This window comes from Bison bison, unplaced genomic scaffold (assembly GCF_000754665.1).
Source record: "Bison bison bison isolate TAMUID 2011002044 unplaced genomic scaffold, Bison_UMD1.0 scf7180017864209, whole genome shotgun sequence".
In the NCBI taxonomy this organism is placed as follows: Eukaryota; Metazoa; Chordata; class Mammalia; order Artiodactyla; family Bovidae; genus Bison; species Bison bison.
This window is the reverse complement of record NW_011494781.1, coordinates 1,851,267-1,860,434: the sequence shown is the minus strand read 5'-3', so window position 1 is coordinate 1,860,434 and position 9,168 is coordinate 1,851,267.

Below are 9,168 nucleotides of genomic sequence, written 5' to 3'. Positions count from 1 at the left end.
ATCTCAGTCATGACCACTTTTCTGTTACCTTATAACTGGATCTGGCTTTTTCTGGAAGCTGGTGCAGTGGGGAGATGGAATGTTGAGAGACCTGCTCTGTTCAGTCTGTCTCAGTGTCAACATAAGGGTCCCTCTGCCTCTGGCTGCCTTGATCGGCCCTCTGTTAAGACCTCATGTTCTCCCAGACCAGAGTGGTCATGGGCTATCCATCAACCAGCTTGCCTTCCCTCCAGCTTGTGAGTGAAATCCCGCAATTAAAACCCATTTCCCTGTTCCCACAGAAGAATGCAAGATGCCTTTGCTTCTCAGAGCAGAGCCTTGTCCATTGACTACTTAGTGACAATTATTTAAAATTAAAATGGATACATGTATATGATGGATTGGGCTTTCCCAGTGGCTCAGCGGTAAAGAATCTGCCTGCAATGCAGGAGATGCAGGAGATGAGGGTTCAATCACTGGGTCGGAAGATCCCCTGGAGGAGGGCAGGGCAACCCACTCCAGTATTCTTGCTTGGAAAATCCCATGGACAGAGAAGCCCGGAGGGTTATGGTCCATAGAGTTGCAAAGAGTCAGACACGATTGAAGCAACTAAGCACTCACAAACATACAATGGATTATTACTCAGCCATTTAAAAGAATGAAATAATGCCATTTGCAGCAACATGGATGAACCTAGAGAGTGTCATACTGAGTGAAGTAAGTCAAGCAGAGGAGAAACATTGTGTGACATCCCTTTTATGCAAAAACTAAAAACAAATGATATAAATGAACTTATTTACAAAACAGAATTAGATTCACAGGCTTAGAGAACAAACTTACGATTGCCAGAGGGAAGGACAGGGGGAAGGGATAGTTAGGAGTTTGGGATGGACATGTACACACTGCTCTATTTAATGGAGTATTACTCAGCCATTAAAAAGAATACATTTGAATCAGTTCTAATGAGGTGGATGAAACTGGAGCCTATTATACAGAGTGAAGTAAGCCAGAAGGAAAAACACCAATACAGTATACTAACGCATATATATGGAATTTAGAAAGATGGTAATGATAACCCTGTATACGAGACGGCAAAAGAGACACTGATGTATAGAACAGTCTTATGGACTCTGTGGGAGAGGGAGAGGGTGGGAAGATTTGGGAGAATGGCATTGAAACATGTAAAATATCATGTATGAAACGAGATGCCACTCCAGGTTCAATGCACGATACTGGATGCTTGGGGCTGGTGCACTGGGACTACCCAGAGGGATGGTATGGGGAGGGAGGATGGAGGAGGGTTCAGGATGGGGAACACATGCATACCTGTGGTGGATTCATTTTGATATTTGGCAAAACTAATACAATTATGTAAAGTTTAAAAATAAAATAAAATTAATTAAAAAAATAAATAAATAAAAATAAAATTTAAAAAAATTAAAATAAAATGGATAACCAGCAAGGACCTACCGTACAGAATAAGAAACTTTGTTCAGTGTTAAGTGGCAGCCTGGAGGGGAGGGGAGTTTGGGGGAGAATGGATACATGTATATGGTTGGCTGAGTCCCTTTGCTGTCCACCTGAAACACACAACATTGCTAATTGGCTATACTCCAATATAAAATAAAACATTTTAAAAATAAATAAAATGAACCTGAAAATCTGCTTCCTGAGACCATCAAATCCAAATTTTGGGGGCCAGAGCCTCATCACCTGCATTTAAGAGAAACTCTGGTCCCTTAGGCAAGCTGAAGTTTACGAGATTGCCTTGTCTTTAGGGACCAGATAGGCTTCAGAGCAGGGAGGCGTCCTCTCTGCCTTGCCCACCACTCTGTACTAGGCTGTCTTCACCCTTCAGCCAACACATTCACTGCTACTCCAAGAGTGGGTTTCTTAGACTATTGCAGAGAAGGTGGGGAGTGGGGAGGCAGAAAAGCTCCCAGGCAATCTCAACCAGAGACCAAGTAGAGGGGCCACTAAGAAGAGCCAGCCCCCCAGGCAGTTGGGACAGTGGCGTGTTCGCCGATGTGATGCTCTCACGGGGGTCAGAAGTGTGGTCCTGCAGGGCACTGATAATCTTCTCCGCTGTGATGTGCCTGCCTCATCCTCCAGACTGAATTTGAAAACTCCGGGAGGGAACAGAGTTCTCTACAGATTTCTCACCTGTGTGCATGCATGAGCCCTCCGTGAACACCGACAGACCTCTGGGTAGTGGTGGTGGTTTAGTCCTAGGTCATGTCCGACTCCTACGACCCCATGGACCGGGGCTCGCCAGGTTCCTCTGTCCATGGAATTCTCCAGGCAAGAATACTGGAGCAGGTTGCCATTTCCTTCTCCAGGGGATCTTCCTGACCCAGGAATCTAACCCAAGTCTCCTGCATTACAGGCAGATTCTTTACAGACTGAGCTACAAGGGAGACTCTGGGGAGGCCTGCCAAACAAGGATTGCCACCCTGTATGTGAGAATGCTTAACCGCCCCTGGGGATTCCAGGTGGGCTGGATCCCAGGACTCTGAGCTGGTTTGGGAGCAGGAGCGGAGGCTCTGTAGCACATTTTGATTCAGAACCTTTTTGGGCCTGTCCAGTGGCTCTCCTGGGAGGCAGCCTAAACTCATCGGGTCCCACAAGTATCTCCCTCCACAGGTGCCTGGCACATCCCAGCCCAATCCTCAGTGGAAAGCTCACTAAAGTGACTTCAAGGCTGCCCAAGTTCTGCAGCCAAGGAAACGCCAAGCCTGGGACTCCCAAAACTGGTCACAGAGGTGGGAGAGGAGGTATTGGGGCTGCTTTAGGATTGGCATCAGGCAGGTCAGCTCCAGCTCTCCCCTACTCGACTCTTCCAAGGGACCCCCACAAATTCACAGCACTGTGCCCCCAGGGCAGCATGCAGCCAACGGGCAGGAGGCTTTCCTGCAGAGCACAGAGCTGCCCCATCAGTGATGTGGGCTTCTGGACCACCCCCATGATGGCCCTGGCAGCACCATCACAGGAGCACCTGTATATTGGGGGATGTTCTAGAATCAGGATGCCACTTTGAAACTCCAGAAACTCTGTGTCAGTGGTTCTCAGCTGAATGTGATTTCCCCCCTGCCCCACACCCCAGGAAACATTTGGCTGTGCCTGGAAGATATTTTTGGTTGTCACATCTGGGAGGAAGACGTGCTATTGGCATCTAATGGGTAGAGGCCCGACTTCCTACAGTGCACAGAACAGTCTCCACAGGAAAGAATTTTCTGGCCCAAAATGCCAAAGGTGGTTATGTGGCAGCCTGGATAGGAGGGGAGTTTGGGAGAGAATGGATACATGTTTATGTATGGCTGAGTCTCTATGCTGTCCACCTGAAACTATCACAGCATTGTTAATTGGCTACACCCCAATATATAATAAAAAAAAGGTTTTAAAAATTAATACAGAAAGCAAGAAATCCTGCTCTATATGCTTTTTTAGAACCTTAATTTGTTTTTCAGTGATTTAGTTAAATAGGTCTCCTACTTATAGCCTTATGTCTCCAAGTGGTGTGTGTGTTCCCCACGCCCACCCACCTCTTCATCCCACCCTACCTTGGCTGATGGATGGAGCCCTAGACCTGCATTGATCCCATCTGGCTCCAGGTGGTTTGTGCTTGTGTCCTAGTTTGAGTCTTTCCCAAAGCGACAAAGTTTCATTACATTAGTTCATTTGGAGATAGCTGCAGGAAGCACTTACTCAGGGAGAGGGGAGGAGGATTGATGAAGTGTGTGCCACAGTTCTGTTGGCACCTGGGGCTCAGTCCTGCTGGGAACACTCCAGAGATGTGCAATTGCCCCATGGAGCAAGAAAGACAGAAGTCCTCAGTCCAGGCTCCTCTTTGGTGAGGGGTGACCTTGGGCATTATTTCCCCAGTCTTTCCTGACATTGGAGTCTGGGCCTGCTTGGAGGTGGTCTGCGAGAGGGGCAGGCAGCCTCTGGAGTAGGCAAGGGCCAAGGACAAGGCTCTCACTTTTGCTAATCCCACTGACCTCTCCCAGCAAACATGAACATCACACTGTAACCATCTCCATTTCTCCATAAACTCCTGAACAGCAGTGATCGTGTCTTCCAGCTTTGTGTTCCCAGAACTGGAGGCCTGGTACCCTCAAGAGATAACTGATACAAGAAGGAAGGAACTGAATACCGACAACACCCAAGTGGCTGATGAAGGGATCGGTTACTTCATTTCCACTGACCCTGTCTGGTTTGTCAACATAATAAGAAATACACTGTGGGAGCCAGCTTTCCAACCAACCTTGGTAAAATTGTCGTATTTGAAAATTCACTCTGTGCTCAGTATTGATCCACAGACACAAAGAGAAAATGGGTATAACTTGATCCCTGCCAAAGGAGATCAGCATCTAACTGAGAAGACTCACACCCACAACTACTGGACTGAATAGCAGCAGCTCTGGTGAATGTGTTCTGTAGGTGCACCTGCCTGAACTTGGCCAGAGATAAGCTGCACATAACTAACTAGGGGAGAAAATCAAAGTCATAGGGATTTATAAGATTTTGAACCATCATCCCACCATCTCCAAGTTTTTCCTCCAAAATTTTGTTGTGAAATATTTCAAATAAACTGAAAAACCAAAAGAATATTGCAGTAAAAGGCAATATGCATGTCATCTAGATCTTACGATGCCCATTTGACCCTACTTGCTTTATCACATATCCATCCATCTCGCCACCTGTCTACCCTCCAGCCAGCCACCCATCCCTACCTTCTACCTTTCATGACCAAGTTAACAGGTTGTAACTTCATGTTGCATTTATTCAGGGAAGACAGAGTCTAGACAGAACAAGCAACACAAATACGCAAAAAGAGTTAAGACTGAAGAAAGCAAACCATTCATAAGAAGGCTTCCCTGTAGCCAGATGGTAAGAGATTTAAAGTTATAGATTGTTTATAACTGTGGCCAAGCCACAATTCTCATTTCAACATCCTGGGAGTTGGTAACACCAGTGAGTACATCTTAGGTAATTTAGTCATAGCAGAATGTTGTTTCAGGACTTAAGAGAAAGGGTTAGACTTATGCAGGTTGATGGGTCTCTTTGTGCAATGGTCTCCTCAGCAGAGCCTGCAGTCTGTGGTTCTGACCATTAGGAGACGGTGCCCAAGAAAATCATGCTAAAAATTATGAGTGTGGGCTTTAGTTGCTGGAAATTTACTGCTTAATATTTTGGAAATTCAACTTTCCATTTCCATAGGTATTATTCAGCATATATCATGGAACTCAATAAGATGAATAAGATTAGGTCACAGTTACGGGGATTTCTGAGCCCTTACACTTAAGGAAGCTTATGGATAGTTAGAAATTGTTGACATAATCAAAGGTTTGAGAATGGAAAGAAATGACTGAGACACAACAGAAGAAATATTAAAAAGAAAAAGAAATAGGAAAGGACAAATAGGCCACAAGACTATTTGAAAATAGTCTTTTGAAAATAAAACTATTTTGAAAGTAATAAATGTAGACAGAGAAATAAATAAAAATTGAGAGAAACTGATTAAAAACCATAAAAATGAAAGCAACAATATCAAAAATATGAAAGAAACAATATCAAAAATATGAAAGCAATAATATCAAAAATATGAAAGAGCAGAACACAGAAATAACATGCTAACTATAAGCACTGCATGCGTATCAAGAACCAAGCACAAGGTTGAACATGTTTTGTTATTCATTATTACAGCAGCTAGGAGTTTAACAGAGTAATTTGTGTTTGTTTTGGTTGCAAGAACACAAAAGAGAGACTGAAGGATGGCTAATGATGATGATTGCTGCAGGAAGAGGTGAGAATCCAGAATCATAACCTGAAAAGTTCTCTCTCCTATCTTGAGCATGTGAGCATCTCCTTGACTTCCACCACTACTGGAATCAGAGGAAGCGAAGTCCAAGCCCGCACTTGCCCCATTGCTTCACATATGGTCAGCACAAATTTGTTCTTATCAGCCTCCCAGGAGACAAATATATTGTAACACTCAAGAAATATGCATCAGTTGATGCTTCCAGGTGCACTAAAACCCATCATGCATATATTCCACTCCCCAAAAAGTGAAGAGATATTAACTAAGGTCACATCTCCCTCCCCTGCACCTGGCCTCCTTGGAAAGAGCCTTCTCTAGGGACTGTCTCCCTCTCTTCCTACTAGATGGTTGTCAAATATTGTAACAACTTCCACAGAATAGGACAGAGTAAATGTAACCCAGGTGCAAGCTGTTAGAGTGAACTTCCAGGCTTCGGTGAAGATTATTCTTAAACCAAAATTTTTCTGTTTTACCAATGAGTTTCAAAAACTTGTGCAAATTTACGAAAACAACTTACTATGATAATCGTCATTACCTGGCACTTCATATAACTAGCTTATATAAACACTTAAATAGGAGAAGCCTCATTCATTATACAAGAATATCGATCACAGTAAGTACATTACAATACTTAAAACTGAAGGAACTTTTTGGCCAACCCAATACTTAGCATGGACGATTTACTAATTTAGGGATTGCATTGAAGATGCCTCTTCAGTTGAAAGTACGAGACAGCAAAAGAGACACTGATGTATAGAACAGTCTTATGGACTCTGTGGGAGAGGGAGAGGGTGGGAAGATTTGGGAGAATGGCAATGAAACATGTAAAATATCATGTATGAAACGAGTTGCCAGTCCAGGTTCGATGCATGACGCTGGATGCTTGGGGCTGGTGTACTGGGACGGCCCAGAGGGATGGTATGGGCAGGGAGGAGGGAGGAGGGTTCGGGATGGGGAACACATGTATACCTGTGGCGGATTCATTTTGATATTTGGCAAAACTAATACAATTATGTAAAGTTTAAAAATAAAATAAAATTAGAGAAAAAAAAAAAAGAAAAGTAGATGTGACATAGAGTTACCAAAAATAAAAATGGGACTCTCAAAACAATATAGTCCCCTCTTGCAATATGAAGAGGGCCAGACCCCTAATAGATTCAAAGGTATTTGGGGTTCTCGTCTTCTTTAAAAGACACTGACCAGTGGACATTTCACTGTTTCAATCTCTTCTTGAACGCATAGCTTGGAGAACTCTGGAATGCAGTGAGGGCTGAATCAAGGAAGAGGCTCTGGCCAGAAGAAGCCGGATGGTGGACAGGATTCCTCTCCAGCTCCCTTTCCCCTCTGCACTGGACGCACACAGTGGGCAGCTAGGCTTCCATGGGTCCCAGGGAGGGCCTGGCACCCAGCAGACTGTTTCTCTGAGAATGGGGCTATGACAGTTGCCAGAAATAGCCTACGTGCATGCTAGGTCATTTTATTCATGTCCAACTCTTTGAGACACCATGGACCATAGCCTGCCAGGCTCCCCTGTCCATGGGATTGTCCTGGCAAGAAAACTGGAGTGGATTGCCATGCCCTCCTCTAGAGGATCTTCCCAACTCAGAAATGGAACTCATATCTCTTATGTCTCCTGCACTGGCAGGCGTGTTCTTTACCACTAGCGCCACCTGGGAAGCCCAGAAACACCTCGTGTGTGTTAGTCGCTCAGTTGTGTCCAACTCTGGTGATTCCCATGAACAGGCTCCTCTGTCCATGGAGTTCTCCAGGCAAGAATACTGGAGAGGGTATCCATGCCCTTCTCCAGGGTATCTTCCCTCAATCCCAGGGATTGAACCTGGGTCTCCTGCATTGTAGGAAGATTCTTTACCATTTGAGCTACAAGGGAAGCCCTGTACACCCTGAAGGGTTCTATAACACTGTGACACCCTGTTGAGGGGGCAGCTCTTAATCAGAATAATTCCCTATGTGAATTCCTCCAAAAGCTCCTGCCACCACAGGATAAAAATGCAAATTCCTTTCCTGGTTGGTAATGACTGGCCCCTCAGAGGCAGCCTAATCATGTCTTAATCCCTGGAACCTATGGATATGTTACTGCATGTGCTTGCATGTGGAATTAAGGACCACATCTCTCAGCAGAAAAACAGATATCCTGCAAGGTGACTCGGGATGTTTTTTTCTTCTGTCTAAATCCATCAGACGGGCCCCCTGTGAGTTCAGACTCAGGCCCTCCAGGGTATCTGGGCCCACTCTCCCTTGGAGTACTGAATGGAACAGGCAGTCTGCATCCAGGTGACCCCCTTGTTCTCAGAGGTCAAAAATCTCCTGAAGGCCTCCTGACATATCACAGTCTCTCCTTTCATTCTATTTCCAGGTCTCTGTTCTTGCGCTGCGAGCTCAGATCTATACAGCCCGTCACTAGGAACTGTCTCTTCAGGAAGAGACAAGCGTCCTTTGTAGTCCACCTTCTGCAAAGGAGTTAGGAAGAAAAGACTACTCAGAAATTCTCCTGATGCAGGACATGTTTGCATTTTTCAGAGACAGAGAAAGCTGCCTCAAGGAAGGAGAATAACCACATGAACAAACACACAGGTTAAATCGAACATTAGCTTTTTATTTAACAAACCCAAGCATTGAAAATGTCCTTGCTTTGAAGATCATCCTTGAAAAGTGTCCAGAATGGGAAATCCTGACCTCCTGATGTAATTTACGTTCATGTTCTTCATTTCTGCTGATGGCCTTGTTCTTATCCATCATTTCAAAGTGCCTGAAAACTTAAAGAAAAAGTAAAGAAAAGTAGCTGTATTCATTGTGTCAGAAAACAGTCTTAAGCACTTCATAGTTATCATTTTTAACATTGTCAAAGCATTTCTCCCAACTACGTCTTTAACCATTCCTCCTGCACTGCAGTCACAGCCAGAGAGGCTTCAAGACGGCAAGTGTAGGAAGATCCTGATCTCACCTCCTACCGTGGTTACAAAAAACATACAAATACATAGGAAATAATTCCCTCGGAAAGAGACCTAAAACCCAGAGCCTCCACAGCAAAGGGTAAAAGGATAGCATCTATATGGGTAAAAGAGGCAGAGATACAGGCTTGCCAAGGAAAAACCCAGATCCCAGCTACAGTGATCCACAATCGGGAGAGATCACAAAGGTATGGGTCATTTCCCCGAAGACTAAGGGATCTGAGCTTCACATCTGATACTCCAACCTCTAGATCCTGTACAGGAGAGATGAGCCCCTAAAACACCTGGCTTTGAAAACCAACAAGGAATATGCCCAGGAAAACTATAGAACTATAGGGAATGGAGAACCCACTCTTAAAAGGATCATGTGCAAAATTCACTCAATCTCAAAAATAGCTC